Source organism: Onychostoma macrolepis, chromosome 07, assembly GCF_012432095.1.
Source record: "Onychostoma macrolepis isolate SWU-2019 chromosome 07, ASM1243209v1, whole genome shotgun sequence".
NCBI classification, from domain to species: Eukaryota; Metazoa; Chordata; class Actinopteri; order Cypriniformes; family Cyprinidae; genus Onychostoma; species Onychostoma macrolepis.
The window spans coordinates 43,567,395-43,590,436 of record NC_081161.1 but is presented as its reverse complement, the minus strand read 5'-3'; the positions used below and the strand labels follow the sequence as shown (position 1 = coordinate 43,590,436).

General features: G+C 36.8%; 1 protein-coding gene across 10 annotated transcripts in view; it reads right to left on the bottom strand.

The window, feature by feature from the left end:
* Positions 1 to 23,042, bottom strand: part of LOC131544786 (Fc receptor-like protein 5) — a 273,713-nt gene that overhangs the window by 186,083 nt on the left and 64,588 nt on the right. The gene's annotated exons all lie outside the window — the stretch shown is intronic.

Below are 23,042 nucleotides of genomic sequence, written 5' to 3'. Positions count from 1 at the left end.
ATAGATTTATGTATTTATTATATTATGGCTTAGTTATTTAATTAGTTATGAAAGGTATTATATCATTTAGTTTAGTAGATATAAAGCATAATAAACTATAGCCCTAAACGTGACTTCTTGAAAAACAATGTTAGATATAATGAATTAAGCTCATATTTCTTTTAAATATTTTGTGGTCTGCCATTTAGATGTAATAATCATAGACTGTATGGTAATAATAGATTAAAATAATTTATAGTAACTTCTTTAGATTGAGTTCTACTTAACCTAATTAGCTTTTGAGTTCACATCACAAATATATATTGAGTTGAATTAACTTTTTAAAATTTTTGAGTTAAATGAAGTCATTTCATTTAGCGAATTTCACTGTTAGGTTTTACAGTGTATATATATATATATATATATATATATATATGTGACTTTCATTTATTAGATGAACACACAAACTAAGATCTAAATCATCTAAACTAAATCATCTTTTTTCGTATAACAAGTATGGGATGTCCAAAAATGACACTTCAAAAACTATACAAAGTGAATATGACAGTAACTCATGTAACCCCTGTTAATGAATCAGTGTCTTCTTAAGTTCTTAAATTACAAATACTAATTTTTTTAACTTGACCGTCGTGTTCACTTTGTGTGGTTTCTGAAGTCCTGTCCCCTTGCATTATACGGACTAATAATCTTTGCTTATGTTCATCTGAAGAAAGAAATTCATAAACATCTGGGGCGACATGAGAATCTTAATTTTTGGGTGAAATATCACTTTTAATAACAATGTGATGCAGAGGTTAAAAACATATTCCAGACAGAATGCAGGAATGGGTTGAATTAATGAAGAGAGTCATAGAATTAAAACATACAATATTAATGTTTTGAAAGGCCCCTTTTTTTGTGTTGTCTACGTCACTGTCTTAAAGGATAATTAATCTTTTAATTATTTTTTTGTGGGGGCTTTTTCTCAGGAAATATTGCTACATAATTATTTGCGACTAATTATATGAATTAATGAGCAAATCGTGTAATTAAGATTAAGAAAATATACATTGAGAGTCCAAATTCCTACTCAATGCATCATATAATGACATATTATTAATACAACTTATCAACTACCTGGTAAGGATGTCACTAAACATGAATTACAATTAAGTAAACGTACAATGTTCATTTAAACACTTTTTTAGAGATTTGTAACATTTAATTAAAACAAAACAAAAATATTATATTTAAAAAAAAAAAAATTTTATCAATGATTTTATTTGCACTCAATCTTGCACATTCAGCCAATGTATTACACAGCTAATGGCTCTATCAAAACAAAGAATAATGAATAAACTTTTTTGGGGGAAAACACAACTTTGCTACCTCAACATGCTTCCTCAGATTTGATGGTGGACTTTTGAACCCAGATTTACCTGATGAAAGTCATAACTGAAGTATAGAACTGTGTGTGTGTGCTTGATGTGTGAAAACAATGATCATTGGTTCTCATGTCAAGCACGCACGTTTGAGCTTCTGTTTCCCATATTCAATGTGCATAAGATAACATAAAAATGTCATGTACTTTTTAAGTTGAAATAAAATTGTAAGGAGTAAAAAGTACTGTTTTTTTCTTCAGAAATGCAATCAAGTAAAAGTACAAGTAGTCAGTTTAAATTGTACTTGAATAAAGTAAAAATCCCCCAAAATAATACTTAAGTACAGTAATCAAGTAAAATTACTCAAGTATTTTACATCTCTGCTAGTTACTAGTAATTTAGTTACTGTAATAATATTACTTTTTGCAGTAACTAGTAGTGTAACTACCGGTAATTACTAATAAGATTTCAGTAATAATATTACAGTTACCATCCACACAACAGCTTAGTTACTTAGTTACTTTTTTTTCATAATTCTCACGACTCGCACATGCATGTGATGTCTCCAGTGCAGCAGGCAAGCTTGGAATATGGAAAAGCTTACATTCAGCAGATATAACTTCTGTAATAACTTCTGACTGCGACCCAATGTGGATTTTGGTCAAATGATGAGGCAGAAATATGTTGTTAGTAACATTCTAGAAGAATTTCTTTGTGGAAGATACACAGTTACAACTTCTGTGGGGCGTGGAGAAAAAGTAATGTAACTAGTAGTGTAACTAATTACTGTAGAAAGTAATAAGTAAAGTAACAATATTACTTTTGGAAGGAGTAACTAGTAATGAGTAATATATTACATTCTTTGAGTAACTAGCCCAACACTGTAGTTGAGTAATATTCATTCATTATGTATAAATCCACTCATTGTTACATGTATGACCTGTTTTAGTTTAGGTTTCACTGTCCCTGTCATCCTGCCTAGTTTGTTTCCATGGTTTTTGATTTATTAGCTCCACACCTGTTTTGTGTTCCTCTCTGATTACGTCTAGTATTTAAAGCCTGTGTTCATCATTGTTCCTTTGTCTGCTATAGTTTTGAATTTGTTTGGTTGTGCCCTTCTCCGTCTGTGGATTATTAAAATAACTCTTTATTATACCCCTTCGTCGTGTGCTTTGATATACACACCAGACACCTTAACACTCATGGTGTGTCTTTTTATTAATCTCACAGCAAAACCCTTGGGCCAGTTGTTCAAAGAGCTTATATATATATAATCAGAATCTGAATCAGAATGAGCTTCATTGGCCAGGCATGTTTACACATACAAGGAATTTGTTATAGTGACAGAAGCTCTACAGTGCAACAGAATTGTCACAAATCTGGTCTGTGAACTTCCATTCACTCCCCACCAGAGGTCACTCACTCACCACAGTTACTTTTGCACTACACAAACTGTTGCACGACACCTCCGAACTACATTTCCCATCATCCATCGCACAGATTACACAGCTGTCACAGATTACTCATTGCACTGATTACAGCTGAAACCCATTAGACACGCTTTATAAGCCTTGGACTTTCTCTGCCTCAGTTCCGAGTATCGTATGCATTTATCACGTTTAATGTCAAGTGTTCATGAAATGGATTGCCTGAGGGAAGAAACTGTTCTGGCCGTTCTGGTGCTCAGAGCTCTGTAGCGTCGACCAGACAGTAACAGTTCAAAGAGGAAGTGTGCTGGATGTGAGGGGTCCAGAGTGATTTTGCCAGCCCTTTTGCTCACTCTGGATGAGTACAGTTCTTGGAGAGTGGGGAGGGTTGTACCAATGATTCGCTCAGCAGTCCGGACTACCCTCTGTAGTCTTCTGAGGTCAGAGTTGGTAGCTGAGCTGAACCAGACAGTTATTGAAGTGCAGAGGACGGATTCAATGATGGCGGAGTAGAACTGTTTCAGCAGCTCCTGTGGCAGGTTGAACTTCCTCAGCTGGCGAAGGAAGTACAGCCTTTGCTGGGCCTTTTTCACAATCATAGGCGTAAATCCCCAGGGGGGCGGGGGGACCCCCCCAATCTGAGGGTTGTCCCCCCTAAAAATATCATTACAAGCGACTCTGTGTATGAAAAATAATATAATGGACATATACTTAAAATAATTGTGAGTAGTAAAACAAAATAAACGCAAAAAAAACATTTTAAGTTCAGAAATGTTTTGATTCTCCCCTGCCTTGCCTCACAGTGGTTTGGTCCACTGCCTGCTTTCCTCTTTTACCGATACACACACACGAGTCCCGATGGGAGAGAGCAAGTTCCTCAGTAACAGTTAGTTATGTGTAAGTAACTTAGGCTGTCAAGGCTATTTTATTCTCTTTAAACATCGGGTGAACACCGGCCTTGACCCTTACGCACAGAGATTGTTCCAGATTCTCTGAATCCTTGGATGATATTATGCACTGTAGATGATGATAACTTCAAACTCTTTGTAATTCTCTTTTCAAAACTCCTTTCTGATATTGCTCCACTATTTTTCGCCGCAGCATTGGGGGAATTGGTGATCCTCTTCCCATCTTGACTTCTGAGAGACACTGTCACTCTGAGAGGCTCTTTTCATACCCAACCATGTTGCCAATTGACCTAATAAGTTGCAAATTGGTCCTCCAGCTGTTCCTTATATGTACATTTAACTTTTACGGCCTCTTATTGCTACCTGTCCCAACTTTTTTGGAATGTGTAGCTCTCATGAAATTCAAAATGAGCCAATATTTGGCATGACATTTCAAAATGTCTCACTTTCAATATTTGATATGTTATCTGTATTCTATTGTGAATAAAATATAAGTTTATGAGATTTGTAAATTATTGCATTCCTTTTTTATTCACAATTTGTACAGTGTCCCAACTTTTTTGGAATCGGGTTTGTATTACACAAAGATAATGCAAGCAAATACAAAATGCAGTTTTTAAATGATGATTTCATTTATAAAGGGAAAAAAGCTGTCAAAACCTACCTGGCCCTACGTGAAAAAATAATTGCCCCCTCTTGTTAAGTCATGAAAGAACTGTGATTAACCACATTATTTTAGAAATTTTAGTTAAATTTCACTAGCCAAACCCAGGCCTGATTACTGCCAGACCTGTTGAATCAAGAAATCACTTAAATAGAACCTGTCTGACAAAGTGAAGCATGCTTAATGAGCAACACATCATGATCTAAAGAAATTCAAGAACAGATGAGAAACAAAATAGTTTACATGTGTCAGTCTGGAACGGGATATCGTTAGACCGCACGCTCTTGTTCAAATTACACCAGAGTTACACCGCTACCATGTTTTATTTGGAAATTTAATCCCACGTTGCAAGAAATCTGGTCGGGTCCTGCGGTTATTATAATTTTTTTAAACGGTGCAGGTCCAAGGCTTTGGTTCTCTTGTTTTTGCCACTGATGACTAAAAATGTTTAATTATCTGTGAAAAGGACAAACCAGTTACACTTTTTGATTGTCCACTTTATACATAACACTAACTACAGTATAAGTAACCTTGCAACTACATGCCAACTAATTCTCATTAATTTGCAACTACATGTCTACTAACTCTCAGAATAGACTGTTAGGTTAGGTTTAGGGTTTGTAGAATAAGTTGACATAGTATGTTGTGGACCCATCAAAATAAAGTGTTAGAAGATATTAAGCAGACAGTCTACTAATACGCTAATGACGGCTAGTTATAGTTGCAAAGTTACTTACTGTTAGTAGAATATCTAAAATGCACTATCGAAATAAAGTGTTACCGACAAACCAATCACAACTCAGTATGTAGATAAATGCCAGAAATTAACATTTTAGAAGCAAGTAACTATTTTAAGTGCTTGAAGTTAATATGAGATTTTGAGACTTGAACTTTGTATTTATTCTTAAAATACTTCTAAAAAATATATTGCACACAGAAGGCTGAAATTATCATAGTAAACGATTGCTGGAGCTTCAATGTGCTCATTAATGCAGGCAAAACATATATTTTCTATGTAATGCATCTCATTTATGAATGAATATAAAATCTAGGTCACATTTTTTCTGTCTCTAAACAGAAACACGATTGTAACTGAAGCTGCAGACAACACCACTGTTAAGAAGAGAAAAGGATTCTGTGAAGAACACATGAGCTCTCACCTGATACTGTCAGTATAACTCCATCACTGTACTGTGAGCAACCCCGAGCTCCTGACTGAGATCCCATACAGCTGTACACACCACCATGAGACCAATCCACAGATGAGATTATATAGTTCTGGTTTTGTCCTGCGCTGCAAACGTGTGTGTTGTCTTTATACCAGCTGTACTGCCAGTCTCCTGTCTGCTGTATGTCACATGTGAGGGTGACCGTCTCTCCGCTGAACACACGTCTATCAGGATCAACACGAACTACAGGTTTGGGTCTCTCTGTGACATGAGCAAACAACACACTTAGTATAATTCAAAATTAGATTTTCACTTTCAGTCAGCAGTACAGTATCTGTTGGAACTATTTTCAATCGGCAGGTTTCAACAAACTATTATTTATTTTAATAGTTGATAAGGCAATAATGGGCTACAACACAAGAAAATTGAAAACTTATGTCTGTGTCTGTTCTCAGTCTCTCATCTCTTACACGTTTTCATAACAAAATCATATTGAATGAATAACACTAAGAATAATAGTTGCACAAGATCTTACAGTCAGAGTCATTAATTACAGTGAACATTGTTGCATTAGCTTGCTTTTCTGAATATAACATTCATAATAAAATAAAATAAAAAATAGCAGTGCTTGGGAATAATCATAACGATAAATTGTTGTCCAGCACAAAAAAAAATAGTAAAACTTTATTTTAATATATTTATTTAATAAAATAACTTTGTAAAAAAAACTTGTAAATTCTAACTTTCATTCATGGAGATAACATGGACAATGTGACATGGTTTAGTGGTAGATTGCTGCCATAAAATAAAATAACATGTAATGTCGACTACAGCCACTAGATGTCTGCAATAATCACTCAATGGCTCATTTAGATTTGTGTTGAGACATCATTAAAACACCATTATTATAACAATAAAAAATTAATCTTTGTCAGTTAATTCATTTATTTATTTTTAAATTGTACAAAAGTAAAAAAGTGGTGTTATGCTGGTTGTGTGTGTGTGTGTGTGTATATATTTGTTCTCTATTATGGATGTGTTATGATGTCCCTCATAAATGTCTGTGTTCTCCACTGAAGCTGTCCCTCAGATCACCAGTGTTTGTGGCTGTTTTATAGTTTTGCCACTTTATTCCTCTGTATTTGTTTTCTGCTTTGTGGTTAATTTGTGACTTTATTTGACAAATTGAACAAAGGGAAACAAAGCAGTGATCAATGGTCATTAATTACAGTGTAAATTTTTGCAACAAACTACCATTTTAACTTACTTTTTATATAATTTATCAGTGTTTTAGCAGCATGAGGAACACAGACAAATGATTCTGGGTGAAGGTGAATGACAGCAAAATATAGACATAAATCATCAGCAAAGAGACAAATGTGGGATCCTCATATGATCCATGTAGACAAATAAACTACAACACAATTCACATTTGTTTAATAAATCAAATATACTGCAGTACAGCACAGTACCTCGAGTGAGTCCAGCGTGGATGAAGGACATCAGCACTACAACCAGAAGAAACACATATGAAACATTTCCATTCATTCAACACAATGCAGATCACTGAAACATGTCTAGAGTTTATCTGAAAGAGTTTTTCTGTGTTTTGATGCTGATCCATGAAAAGCGATTCTCTGAAGATTCATTGAACATCAACAGAAAGACGTCACAGGGCTCGTGAACTGATACGAGAGTCGATTCTCTGATGGATTCACTGCTGCTCAGAGAAGATTCACAACAAACAACACATGACCATATTCTCTGTCTCTTTAAGTGTTTTTGCTTGTTTTGAGTTTTCTTTAGTATTCTTTATAAATAAATAACTGAGCAACTTCTTAAACTCAAATTGACACCTGAGCAATTTTCAATCTGGTTTCTGACCTCATCACAGCACAGAGACAGATCTCATGAAGATAATCAATTATATTACATTAAATACTGATTCTGGCAAAATATCAGTGCTGGTACCCAATCTTAGTGCTGGGTTTGCAGTGCCGATCCTAGACTTCTGGGGGCCCTCAGCAAAACTTTGTTGGGGCCCCAAAATGCTAAACCCCTTAACCCTCTATAGGACTAATTGTGAATTTACAGCTTAAAAAAATTATTGACTTTATATTTGACATATATTTAGGTGTGACACTGTCACACAGGACACATGTTTTAACCTGCTCAATATATTATAATGATTTTATGTATATTTGCGTTTTAATAGGTTTTCATGTTGTCTTAGCCATTTTATTCCTCTTAACCATTTTAATGGGTGTATGTCTTTAAAAGTAACTCTGGGTCTGTCTGTCAGGTGACTCATCACATGACAGGAAATAGGAACTGAACAGGATAAAGGAAGCAGCATGAAAAACAGACAGGGTGTTTGACCAAAGGCTGGATTGAGGAGTTACCTTTGTGGATTTACCATTCCAGAATCTCACTTTATTTACTTTGGATTGTATATACACCGGTGGACACTTCTCACATTCACGCTGGAATTCTTAAGAACTGTTTTAATGGTATGGAATAGTGATGCAAAGTCCAATTCATTTCCACAAACCGGTTCTTTTCAGACAGATCGGCTCATTGAACCGGTTCAAAAAGCCGATTCATCGGTTCCTGACGTCATCAATCAATCACGTCTCTACGCATTTCTTTTCTAACAGCTCAGTGGCATGTTGTATCAATGAAAAATTCAAATAAGTCATTTGTGTTAACACATGTTGAAACATTCAAATAATAAAGTTATTTGTGTGAAAGCATATTGCTGATTATTGCCATATATTTCACTTAAGGTAATGGTGTTTGTGGTCACAGTTTCATTATCGTATCCTTTTTGACCAATATTGACTAGCCTACAACTTGGATAAGGTTCCTAAAAGTGTCACACCTACAGCACACATTAGAAACATTTATGCACAAATGCGGATATGTTCTACATGTCTACAGTATAAAGAATGAGTAAACCAGTCTTATAACTCCTTGATTTCAATTAAGCAACTTTAAATATAATATGCATGCACAATAAACTATTGTAAAATGTATTTACTTCACTCGACAGAAAGGTTTTTGCAGGTTTTTAATCAAATGTAAAGGTGTGCACAGTATCGTCAACTCACTCATCAGAATCTTCGGTAATGATTGGCAAACTTCTCCACGGCTCTTTCAGTTCTTTTTGAGTTGGACGTGCTACTTCGGCTGTGCGTCCTGCGTCATCAACCCGGAACAAAAGTTTGATTTGTGAACCGGCTCGACTGGTTACTTCCTGAGAACCGGCTCAAAAGAACAATTTGTTCAAGAACCAAACATCACTAGTATGGAACTGAAAGACTCTGTGCTTTTAACAGCCTAGGATTTCTAGGATTTACTGTGTTGTTTTAGCTCCCCTGTGAATATTGTTAATACATATTTGTTTTTCACTTTTAACATTGTTGTCTGTCTCATCTTTTTAAACACTCAAAGCTCTCACACAGTTTAATCTGACCCCATTTTAAATCCACGTAATTCATCCGATAAGGTCGATCGTTACATAGGAGTTTTCTTCATCTGACCTTTGACCTTTTTATTTAGTGATCCGTCATTTATAACTGACATTGTCCTATTAGGGTAATTATTTTTGGCAAATTTTCTGAAACTTCACACACAATCAAATGCCTTTCCACTATCTGAAAAGATGTGAAAAGGGCTTACCGTTTCAAAAAACATTCCACACTTAAGTAGATGTTGACTTGTGCAGTAATCATTGGACCATCACTGACTGTCAGTATAGTGATGCCAATAGACAATGACAACCTGGCCTCCTGGTTGTTGTATGGATCACATCTTTCAAACTGGCATACAATAATGTACCCAAATGCCTCACTTCCACAACAACCTATTCTTCATCACTGCCCTCATCCTCATTACTTCTATCCTCCTTGGTCCTCAACAACTTGTTTTATTACTACAACCTGATTTTCTGATGCACTCATATCACTATCATGAATACTTTCTGAAGTAAGTACAGATTTGTATCTCCATCTTACAAAAATGAACCTAAAACGCATGCATAAAGGCTATTATACTGCCTGCCAATGCTGGTCAATTGTCACGTGTTTGTTCCCGTAGTTCCGTTTTGCCCTTATTTGGTTTATTTCCTGTCGTTAGTTAATCTTCGTTCATTCTATTCACCGGTTTTGTATTAATCATCTTGTTTGCTGTTTTGTGTCCGTTCCTTTATAAGTCCTGTGTTCTCCCTTGTTTTTTGTCTGCTGTTATATGTCATTCAGATGTGTTTACCTTGGTTCCTGTGTTATTCCTTGCCTTGAGTCTTTAAAAGACTGTATTATTTAAGTTGATCTCCACGTCTTCTCGTTCAGTGCTTGGTGCACCGTGACATCAATAGTGCCAGCTACACAAAATATGCATCATAGGACTTTGTCAGTTATGCATGATGCTCAGATTTGTTGGTCTCTGAGTTGCTGATTTTATATTAAAAAAAAAATGTGGATGTACAATTATATTTTTTATAACTTGAATTTATATGTATTTTGTAGTCTAAAATGAGCTCAATATGGAGCCTGAGAGCATGTGACCTAACATGTGCTAATGTCTTCTTTACTACTTAGTTACCAAAAATGTGAAGCACATGGCTATTACATTTTAATTTTACTGGTTGAAGGGGATGTCATTTGACATCAATAAAATAACATTTTGTTGATTGAACATTAATATTGTATTTTAAATGCAATTTTCGTCATTTATAAAAAAAAGTCAGTAATACAAAAAAGGAAGATAGTTACATAAACAATAGGGCAAATACAACAGAAAAAAATACAAAAAAAATAAACAATTTAGCCTACAATACTATACAGAAATTGATTAAAGTAATCAAATGTGCAAATAAGTCACTGCATAGACTCCACCATATAAATTAAGCATAAATTAATTCATAAAGTTATGAACAATATAAAGTGAAGAGCAGTGACAGACAGATGACAGACAGCGTCAGGTTTATACCGTAGGATGCTGTCACAGAATACACAGATCTATATACTGACAAGCATTCGATTACTTTTCAAAATGTTTGTTTATTTAAGACATAGCTGACTGTGTTTAGTGAAAACTCACCAAGACGGACACTTTGACATATACACCTAACCAGTGGTGGAAATGGCCAGAATTCACTGGGGGGACTCTAGCTTGGAAGGAGGAGGGGGTGTGAATTATAATAATTTTAGATGACCTTTCGGATGTATTTCATTATAAAACACTTTATAATCTATAATAACATTTATTAACAACGTATTTAATATTTTCTCTAAACTTTCTTGTATATTTAGACAAGCACCTGCAATTCAAGTTCAAGTTCAAGTTGAGCTTTATTGTCATTCTGCTACATGTGTGGACATATAGTGGAACGAAATGTCGTGTCTCGCAGGACCACGGTGCTACATACTAATTAGACATGAGATACACATACAGCAATGCAAATATGGGGGAAAAAAACAAAAAACACAATAGAGCTATACAACAGTTTAACCATCTGACTATACATATACTATAAATACTATAACTACTATACCTAGTTGACTACACATACACAAACTGAGACTGTACAAGAACTTTACATAAATACTGTACATGAAATAGTGCTAAAGAGATATTTGTACATGAAATTGTGCAGGAAATATATATTTTTTTACATTAAATTGTTCAGAAGATAGATTTTGTGGGAAGCAGCGCATAGTGCAAAAGAGTTAGTAGTGCAATGCTCCAGTAAACATTATTTTATAGTGCAATATTCAAGTAAACATATATTATCTTATTGGGTCTTTGTTGCAGGGAGTGTTTATAGAAAGTGTCTAGTGTGCATATAGTGGGACGAGTGCGTTACTACTGGTGGTTTGTATAGCCCACTCACCTGTGTGTAGCACACCCAGAATTGCACTTAGGAGAAATTTGTCAATAGTTATTTATAGTTGGGGGGCTGAGGTGTTCATGGTTTCAGAGCGGGGACAGGGAGATTGGAGTTAAGAGCTCTCACAGCCTGGGGAAAGAAGCTGTTGAGCAATCTGACAGAACGAGCTTTGATACTCCGGTACCTTTTTCCTGATGGCAGGAGCTGGAAGAGGTTGTGGGAGGGTGGGTGGGGTCCTTCACGATGCTGGAGGCCTTGCTGGAGCATCGTGCAAGGAAAATGTCCAGGATGGAGGGAAGAGGGGCACCGATGATCTTTGCAGTGTTCACTGTCCGTTGTAGGGTCTTGCGGTCAGCAGCACTGCAGTTCCCATACTAGACAGTGATGCAGCTGGTCAGCACACTCTCAATGGTGCCCCTGTAAAAGGTGGTGAGGATGGGTGGAGGGAGACTTGCCCTTTTCAGCCGACGGAGAAAGTAGAGGCGCTGTTGTCCCTTCTTGTTGAGTGACGTGATGTTGGTGGTCCAGGTGAGATCCTTTGTGATGTGCACCCCCAGGAATTTAGTGCTACCGACTCTCTCCACGGTTGAGCCGTCGATGGTCAGTGGGGGGTGGTCAACAGAGTTTCTCCTGAAGTCCATCACAACCTCTTTTGTCTTACCCACATTGAGGGACAGGTTGTTAGCACCACACCATTCAGTCAGCTGTGCCACTTCCTCTCTGTAGTGCGTTTCATCGTTGTTACTGATGAGGCCTACCACAGTTGTGTCATCAGCAAACTTGATGATGTGGTTGGAGCTGGACTTGGCAGTGCAGTCGTGGGTCAGCAGCGTGAAGAGCAGCGGGCTCAGCACACAGCCTTGTGGGGCCCCTGTGCTCAGTGTGGTAGTGCTCGAGGTGTTGCGGCCGATACGGACTGACTGAGGTCTTGCAGTTAAAAAGTCCAGGATCCAATTACAGAGGGAGGTGTTAATGCCCAGCAGGTTTAGTTTGTGGATGAGCTGTTGTGGGATTATTGTATTGAATGCTGAGCTGAAGTCGATGAACAGCATTCTTACATAGAGTCTTTCTGTTCCAGGTGAGTAAGAGCTAGGTGGAGAGTGGTGGATATTGCATCGTCCGTGGAACGGTTTGGATGATATGCAAACTGGAATGGGTCCAGCGTGCTTGGGAGACTGGACTTGATGTGATGCATGACTAACCTCTCAAAGCACTTCATCATGATTGGGGTCAGTGCTATGGGACGATAGTCATTCAGACAGGACACATGTGACTTCTTTGGTACTGGGATTATGGAGGTGGATTTGAGACACGTGGGGACGACTGCCTGGCTCAGCGAGATGTTGAAGATGTCTGTTAAGACATTCGTCAGCTGTGCAGCACAGTCTCTCAGTACACGCCCAGGTATGTTGTCAGGGCCCGCAGCCTTCGTGGGTTAATCCTGGATAGGGTCTTCCTTACATCGGCTGGGGAGACAGAGTACCTGGTTGTTTGGAGATGTGGGTAGTTTCTGTGCAGGTGTGTCGTTCTGTATCTCAAATCGTGAGTAGAAGTGGTTGAGTGCCTCTGGTAGGATGTGTCATCGTCACTGGCCTGTGGCGGGGCCTTGTAGTCAGTGATGGTCTGGATGGCTTGCCACAGGGTCCGAGTGTCTTTACTGTCGCTGAAGTTGTTGTTGATTTTTAGCATACTGATGTTTTGCCTTCTTGATGCCATGAGACAGATTGGCTCTTGCTGTTTTGAGGGCTGCTTTATCTCCTGATCTGAATGCTTCATCTCTGGTCTTTAGCAGCCCACGAACCTCTGCTGTCATCCATGGCTTCTGGTTGGCGCGTGTGGTGATGGTCTTGGTGACTGTCACATCATCTATGCACTTTTGATGTAAGCAGTCACAGTTTCAGTGTACTCCTGTAGGTCTGTGTGGTTGTTGTAGGTGGCCGCCTCTTTAAACATGTTCCAGTCTGTGTCCTGGAAGCAGTCCTGCAGTGCTGAGGTGGCATTTTCTGGCCATACCGTGATTTGCTTTTGAACCGGTTTGGTGAGTTTCAGAAGTGGTCTGTATGCTGGGATTAGCATAACAGAGATGTGGTCCGAGTACCGAGGTGGGGGCGGGTTCAGCTTTGTATGCATTTTCTCTATTGTATAAACAAAGTCCAGTGTGTTATTTCCCTTGTTGCAAAGTTCACATGTTGGTAGAACTTTGGCAAAACTGTCTTTAAGTTTGCGTGGTTGAAGTCACCGGCTATGATGAAAAAGCCGTCGGGGTTATTTGTTTGTTGTTCGCTGATGGCGCTGTACAGCTCGCGAAGCGCGTCCTTTGCATTTGCACACGGGGGGATGTAAACCGCGACAATAACAAAGGCCGTGAACTCCCGCGGCAGATAGAACGGTCGACACTTCACAAAGATAAACTCCACCAGCGATTAACAGTGTTTTGATACTAACGCAGCATTGTTACACCATTCTTTGTTGATATACACACAAGCCACCGCCATGAGTCTTACCAGACAGTGATGAATCTCTGTCCGCTCGGTAGCAGTTTAGCCCGTGCAGCTGAATGGCGGAGTCCGGGATGTTGTCCTTTAGCCATGTTTCAGTGAAAACAAACACACAACAATCCCTTGCCTCATGCTGTGTAGACCGACTGAGTTGAATTAAGTCCAGTTTGTTTTCCAGAGAGCGAACGTTTGAGAGCATGAGTGTTGGAAGAGCCGGTCTTGAGGGTTAGCCCTTAGCCTGGCTCGTATACCTCAGCGCTTACCGGCGCTTCCGTCCTCTCTCACACCGCTTGCGACGCCGCCTTGTGCGGGTAGCGTCAGTAGGCGAGGCCGCGGTCTCGAGATCCGGCTCCAGCAGTAAACAAAGGCCTCGTAGCTTCTCAGTAGCCGCCGGCGAGAGTTTGTGTTTGTATGTGTTGTTGATATCCAAAAGGCTTTGGCGATCATAGATATATCCCGGAGTGATCTCCCGATGAATTAGCGGTAAATTGACATTGTTTGGAGACGAACAGACGACATTAAAAGACATAAAAGCACCGTCTTTGGGACCCGGAGAAGCCGCTGCGTCTGAGCGCGCCGCCATGTTGGATTCTGATCCAAATTCTGGCCAAATTAAAGATACGTTGTGTGTGAATTTGCACATATTACGTTGCAAAAACGTTTGCAGTTAGTTTTTAATATTTCATTCTTGAGGACTCTATGCTTACATTTATTTTCAGGAGCACTAGTGCTCCTACTTAAAAATAAATAAATAAAAAAATAGGAACAGACCTTCTGATCAATGACAGGAGGGTCATTCCTAGAATTCGGTAACATTTTAACTTGGAATATACATGTTTTTCAACTTCTAAATACCCCACATCATTAGGCACATATCAAACCTCCAAAAAATATTAATCATATTTTAATATATCATATTCAAAATATCATATTTTCCCACCTCAGGCATTAAAGACCTTTTATCAATTTGAGTTTTTTTCCAGCTTTATTTTTTTTTCTCAACCCCGTAACGGACAAAATGGAATTGGTTTAAAAAGGATTTTACACAGAAATCGTTATAAAACAAACATCTACCTACTGCTCTTGTGTCCCTAATAAAAATGTAATGTTAACAAATGTAACATTTATCATCATTTTCACATTTTTATAGGACTGAAGCTAAAAATACACAAATTGTTTGTCTACAGTCTCTTTATTTTTGGGTGTTATTTATTTTTTTAACATGTCAGATGGTAATCAGCAAGAAATACTTTTGTTCTTAATTGTCTTCCCTATATTTTTCTGATGGGGTTGAAGACTGTAACACATTTGAAGGGATACATTGCCTTAAATTAAAATTTTTAGTTTTCTTTCTCTCTCATATTGTCCCATTGTTTCTGGGTCAACAAATCTGCATGGCCAACATTGTCTTTCTGCTGCAAATGTGGGCACAATTTCTGATGTATGATGCTTGTCCACGTTTAAGTGGACAAATTATGTCAAAAATTATATTTAAAACAAAAATATGAGTTGTCATGATTTTGGAGTATATATATTTACTGAAACCATAACTATTTTATATTTTTTCATTAAAATTATTAATAAATGAAGCAAATAACTCAACCCTGTCACAAATTTACAACCCCGTAACAATGAGAAATACATATACTTGTGATGGGGTTGAGTGTGACGGGGTTGTGGCCACTGCTGTAGCATAGGAGAGTAGACCATATATAGCAGCTATAAAATAAACACATTGTATATACTTACCTATGAAAATAAAATGTTGTAAAAGTAATAATTTTCCATCTTAATTTTATATGACGGGGCTGAGTTGTTAAGCTTGACAGTACCCTTCCTGACCATAACATGCCTCAAAAATATGATACCACTAACCATTTTCTGCAGCACTAGACCTGCAAGAGACCTGGATGAAGTCACATATGAGTGGAGACTAAATTATTATGGGCGAAGAATGGTTAGTGTGACGGGGTTGAGTTCAGACTGAGAGATATAACTTTACAGTCTGTTTTTTTAATCAAATATTTTGCATTTTTTTAGAAAAATATTTTTTATAAGAGAGGAACACAAGTAAATGCTTACATTGTTGCCAAAAATCACAGACACTATGAACATTTTGTTAATAATTTTCTAAGTACAAACTCAGGGACATTACAAAATGCTTGGTTCAAGATAGATACTGTATAAGACATTATTTTATGCTAAAAATATAAAAATGCAATAATTATTTTTATTAATTATAATGGGCATCCCAAAGTTGTGAAAAGCTTCTAACAATTTTGGTGAACCACCACTTTAGAAACTCTGGGGGACTGAAATATTACCGAATCCCAGGAATGACCCAGAAATTAACCTTCCTATTGTTATTTGACTCCTTGAAGTTTTTTTTTTTTTTTTTTTTAAACCTTTGTAATGCCATTTTTCTACCTTTGTTAAATGTATGTCATCTTTTGTGCAAAAAAATTTAGATGTATAAACTTTTATCAAAAAAATTTAACTACACCCACTAAACATTGGACGTCGGATAGACGTGCAGATCATGTCTATATTGGGTCCGTCGGTCCATGACCAATTCTGGACATCTATTCGACGTCCAAACTAGGTCCTCTGTTTGGACGTCTAACCATGACCCAAATTGGACGTCAGATTGACGTTCGACATTTGACCTTTGAACTGGGTATTTTTTGGATGTCATTTGGACGTCTAGGTGCAGGAAATTTACATGATTGTATGTAATATTTTTTTTATTTACAAATATCAACATTGTTGTTATCAACATGATTGATACATATGAATACAGATTTTTTTTAAATAAACAGTCACGATTTATTATGTGTATGCCAAATAGGCCATGTTTTTTTTTTTTTGTTTTGTTTTTTTACATTTTCCTGTTGAATCTAGCTGCTGAGCCAAACAAAACATAGGACTACAGTTATAGAAGTTAAGTAAAAATTATATATAAAATAAGTCTAAATTTGACGTTGAAAAGACGTCCACAAACGACCACATTTGGACTATAAATAGCTCTTACACGGAAGTCCCACGGACGTCAATATATGACGTGCTGTAGACGTCGAAAAAAGACGTCGCCTGGCGTTACAAAACAACCCCTTCAGTGGACCTAAATTGGACGTCCAAAAATAACATGGAAAAGACGTCACTCCGACGTCACATGGCGCAGTGGGCAGTTTGAAATGAACCGCCGTCCGCCCTCGAAATTCAAAAAATGGGTCTTGATTAGCTCACCTCACCTCTTATCTGACAAGTCTTCGGGTTTGAGTCGTTGGTTCTTTTGTCACGTGACCACTTGCCGGATCAGTAAAATACTATAAAGTAAAACTGTATTTTTTTGTATGTTGGATCATATTTAAGAATTATCATCAAATTAACAAAATATGTGTAATAAGCATTTTCCTAGAAATAAAAATGGTCTGTTCATTTTTGTCACTATGTTTTTGTTACTGTTTCTTGAGGATCTGTGTTATTTTATAAATAAATAAAACCCTGTTATAAATAAAATATTGATTGATGTGTCCTTACACTGTCTTTGTCTATCAATAAACATATAATATAACTATATAATAAAAAAATCCAAGCCTAAAATTACAAAGCACTTATAGTTTGTTCATTTTTACTCCAATTTTGACTTTGCTGGTATAATTGTTTTTCCTGGCAGACTTGACATATTGGTCTAATATTTGTATAAAGAAGATTGGTCAAAAAGGACACAATGACATAAAGTGAAAGCAAATAACATTTTGAATATGAATGATTAATGTTAGTTTAAAATATTAAGGTTATGATCTGGCGCTGTGGCTTTAGTATATTTTAATTTTCTTGTATTTTTTATTTAAATTGTTTTAATTCATTTTGGAATAGTTATCCTCTTTGCTAAAGCTTTTTCTGGAACAAAAATAAACAATAATAAAAAAAAAAGTAAATAATAATAATAATAATAACGACTATGCACCCGTTTGTAAGGAAGGTTGTAAATTAACTAATTTCTCTGCCCAAAGCTGTCACGTCACGTGACAAAAGAACGAACGACTCAAACCCGAAGACTCGGGAGGTGAACGAATCAATTCTCTTTCCGGCTCTGACTGCATAGGTTAGTGTATGAGGCTGTCACGTGATGAACGAACGACTCAAACCCGAACTAAGGTGAACTAATTCAGTACAGAACCTATAGGATGTTGCGCATGCGCGACTGAACGAATCACTCCCTGAGACGACTCGTTCTTCCCGAGTCACATTAAAGATTCGTTCAAAATGAACCAATCGTTCAAGAACGACCCATCACTACGTCACTGGGGTTTAGACAAATCATACAAAATCGATTTAGCCACCTTGTAAAATACATACGAATTGGTCATGAGATAGTGTTGGGGAACTCTAGGACAGGTTTGAGAACCACTGATTTAACACAATGCAAATAGATAAAACATGCCTAGTGCTTCAACTGAAAGTGTTTTTATGTGTTTTGAAGCTCATCCCTGAGAACTGATGGTGGAGATTCTCCATCATTTACCATCAACACAAACAATGTTGCACAGGATCTGTTTTTCACACCATTGGTTCTTCACTGGAACAAAACGATCTACAGACTCCAAACCACATCAGGTCAAAGTGTCTTAGAGACACACAGCCTCACTTCCCGTTTGCTGTTGCCACCATCAACTTAATTGTGACATCATAGTGGCCATGAAAAGAATGTGAACACTTCAAGGTGTTTTCACACGAAGTGTATTTTAAATGAACCAAACCCAGTTCAGTTAAAATGAGTGAGCTCAGTGCTGACCCAAAGTGATGTGGTCGGAGTATGTATATTAAATATATTAAGAAACAATATGTTGTTCGAAATGGAGACCAAAGACACTTTCTGATTGTCAAGCATTAGTGTAACATGTTCATATGTTAATATACTGAACTACAGCTGTGGTTTTTCAGCAAATAACTGGAGGAATACTGACTTCACACATTCACTAAAAATGGCAACCAGTTCAAAATAATAAAAATAAATAAAAAATGAAAAACAATGGTTAATTCTGAGAAAAGTTTGAACCATTTTCTGGCAGATGCCGCTTATTTGATGTATTGTGTTTAATGCAATGGAATTCAGTCATTTGTGATATCTGGGCCACTACAATTCATTTTCAATAAAAGGGGCAGAAATAACCAAAGTGATAGAGAAACGTTTGTGTTCGGTCACTTTTCTCATGCTCTCTGATGGAGAGACTATTTAAAGATATAATATCACAACACCAAACTCGTATTAACACAAAGGCATCCGATTTAACTAACAAACTACCTGAAATAGGGATAGCGAGTATTACAACAAAACCAAGCAAAAGCACATGTCCACAGGGACTCCATCTTTCACGTGCAGCACAGATAAATACATGTTCTCTGAAACTCTGTATCTGATCCATACATAACATTTCATCACATTGAATCTGAACAATAAATCATTTTTGGACATGTATAAGTTCAAATTATTTTGTTTTGTATTGTTTTTGTTTTGTTTTTACTATATTTATTTACATGTTCGAAATAAACATTTAAATTAAATTAAATAATACGATAAGCAACAAGACTGTAGACCCTCCTACACAGAACAACCATTCTATTATCTTCAGCTGAGTAATGTTTTAAAAACAGAATAACAAGACAGAAGATAGTGTAGAATATAATGAAATACTCACAGAGCATGAGAGGCAGTGCACTGGACCCCATACTGACACATTAATAGACTGTTTTAACAGAGATGCGTGCGCTAAATCAGACACTTCCTGTGTTTCACACTTCAAGAAGAGATGAGGGAGGAGACAAAACTCTATAAATATAAAAGATTATTATAAAGATATTTAGCTGTTCTTTCAGTGCATGTAAGTTTTTAAAGCTGTTTTTGTACTATTTCAAAAAGATTGGTAATAGTTCTGACGCTGCCACAGCCACAATGTTCGAAAGAATAAAAGTATTATCCAATGTACCTGTCAGTAAATTGCAGCATTATCTGAATATAAATCTAGTTTTAATTGATTAAAAACGTGATTTCTGTAATATGATCACTTTGCGTTCATTAAAGTATTATTGCATATAGATCACCTTATTTCATATATAAAGACTTTGCAGCAACAATAACCCAGAATCAAATCCCAGTGTGATTGTTGCTATATAAATATATGAAGAAAGTAAACAAAGAGACTGAGTTTAAGATATGTCACTCCTCTTTTGGTATGTTCACACTATCAGAGACAAAATGTGAAAACTAACACATGAAACTATTTAAAGTGAATTGCATGTTATATGCAAGTGACGCATGCAGTCTATGAAATTATTTTGAATCAGATTCCATGGAGTGACGATTCACCGCAACAATATTTAAAATGCTATTACATCTGTAAAAGGGGTATTTATGACAGAGGATATTTTTAAAAGTGAGAAGTGGTGTGAGAAGTGAAGGCCAATATATTCTCTTTATTGCTGTTTGACACTGCACTTATCCAGTCTAACTAAAGCAGTGAAACGTTTTAGTTTCATATAGATTTTAGCAAGCAGTCCTTATAGGTCAAGACAAAAATTATGCAAAGGATGTAAATAGTTATTAGGAGCCTGAGCAGTTTTTCAAGCCCCAATCCAAACAGCATAATTGTACCATGCAGATAGGAGTTAAAAAGAAGTCTACACCATAAGTAGTTATCATGAACACTTGCCACACCTTTAAAGACTGGAGAAGGCCACAAAAAGCCATTAAAAAGGTACTGCAGTACTGCGCTTGTTCAACTATCAATATAGAGAAAAAGAACTGGCAGAAGCCTGCTACTAGTAATTCTGCTTAACCAGTTTGTATATTGTTGCTTGACTATCAAACAAAATATAAGAAAACAAAGACTCTTAAATTTGACATTAGACAGGTATTCTAAGAAGTAAATGAAAATGACATGCACATGTTGAATCTTTTGCTCTTGTGGTAGTATTTTGAGGTTTATGAAACTAAAGGTGAAGAATATCTTCCCCACTTTTAAAACCATGGAGCAGAAATAGAGCAGAAGTCAAACCACAGCCATCAGCTCAACTCTTTTATTAGGCCTCTTAACACTTCTGTCATTGTCTCACTACAAGCAGCTTCTAAACTTAGCAATGCACAAATAACAATGTGTCCTCAAAGATGAGCTAAAGACGCCCGTGAACATGTGAGGTCTATTGATGTAACTCTGAATTTTTTTTTTTTTACATGGTCTCATAAAAATGAGGCCCATATAGAAACAACTCACAAAATGCTGTGACTTCCACTACAAGGTGCGTCTACAACCAAACCACACCACTGAGAGCAGCATCTCCAGAACGCGCTTTGACTGTGAACATAGATTCTTTGATATTGTTGCCATATCAAATCTCTGCAAATATAAACAATGATTGAATATGTATAGATATGCAAGCTTATATAGTGTTACCAAAGAGAAAGTGGGGGAAAAGTGAAAAGAAAGAAAAAAAAAAGTTACAAATGAAATATCTTGTTGGTGACAATATATATATATATATATATATATATATATATATATATATATATATATATATATATATATATATATATATATATATATATATATATATATATATATTTTTTTTTTTAATGTAATTTTGATCTGAGTTATAAACCTTTTGCATGCAAACAGCAGAACTTCAGAATAATTGACGTGCAGAAAATAGCAAAGCAAGTCAAACAAGCAGAAGGGTCTACAAACTCCAGTTCATAATCCCACTGCGAAAATCAATTCATGACGTTTGAACTTCATCCTGCAGCCATAAAGCAGTGAAACACACGAGAAGCAGCAGTGACCTGAGATGAAGACCAGACTGGTGTATGGTGTGCTTTAAACTGACCAAAACAACTTTTTAATGAAACCCTCCACAAGTCTCTCAATGATGTTTCTTTCATGAAAGCCATTGTCAAAGTGCTTATTCAACACGTGGAGGAAAATACCAGTCATCTACAACGATTATTAGACAAAAATCATATGAAATATAGACGCAGCCTTGTCCATTCCCGCGTGCACGTCGAGGTTTTGAACTGACGTTGGGAAAATAAATGTTCACCTGTTTTGGGCAGTAAATAAAGTTCGGTATCTCTACTCGATGTGTACGGTGTTTTTACTCCGCCAAACAATTTTACTGCTTTAGTTATGCTCCAGAGATGAGAGGAGAAAACACAAGCACGAGCAGCTCATGCAAGCACACAGACGCGGAGCAGAGCAGATTGAGTCTACACGGTTCTCATGCTGTGGTTAAATCCGCTCCCAGTGGAGAGTGTGTCAGAGAATAAAACAGCGGGCAGTGAGTGTTCTCCGCTGATGCGAAGAGATCCACCTCCGCCCCGCCGAACACACTCCAAATCATATCGACTGTCAGAGGGTGTAATGTCCACTCCCCCCGGATTACCCCGCCCCTCGACAGTAAATCCGCGCCGTAGTTCAGGCGTCCGGGGACATGTACTGCACGGATGGAGAGGAGGTGTCGGTGTTACAAACGAAAATGTGAACGCTCAAATGGGGAGAAAAGCGGCTTATGCTTGGCTAGAGGACCTAGTTGAAACCACACTCATGGGCGGTTCTACTAAACGTCACTCAGTAGGCTTATCCAAGTCGAGTTTTGTCCGAATCAACTTTCCAAAGCCATTCAGATAATGAAACAATTCTCGTGTTCTTGTGGTTTAAAGCTACATTTGTCCAAATGTGAGATAATGTCACTGCATAAATGTGATGAAACTTTAAATGATGGTATTCTAGCTAAAGACACAATAAAGTATTTAGGCAGGCCAGTTTATCAAAAAAAAAAAAAAAATGTAGTAGACATTTTTTTTTTTTACAGTATTAAGAAGACCCAAAATATATTCAATCTTTGGCTACAAAGAGACCTCTCTCTATTGTTGTGTTCTCGTCTTGCTTTGTGTATCCTTTACTTTTTCATATTTTACTGTCAATACACTTTTCCTTTGACATTATATAGAAAAACAGGTCTCATAAATAAAAAAAATTAATTAAATAAAATAAAATAAAAAAGGCAGTGATATCCAATTGTAGAAGTGATGGGGGACTGGAAGCTCTAAAATTTTACAATGCTGTTTA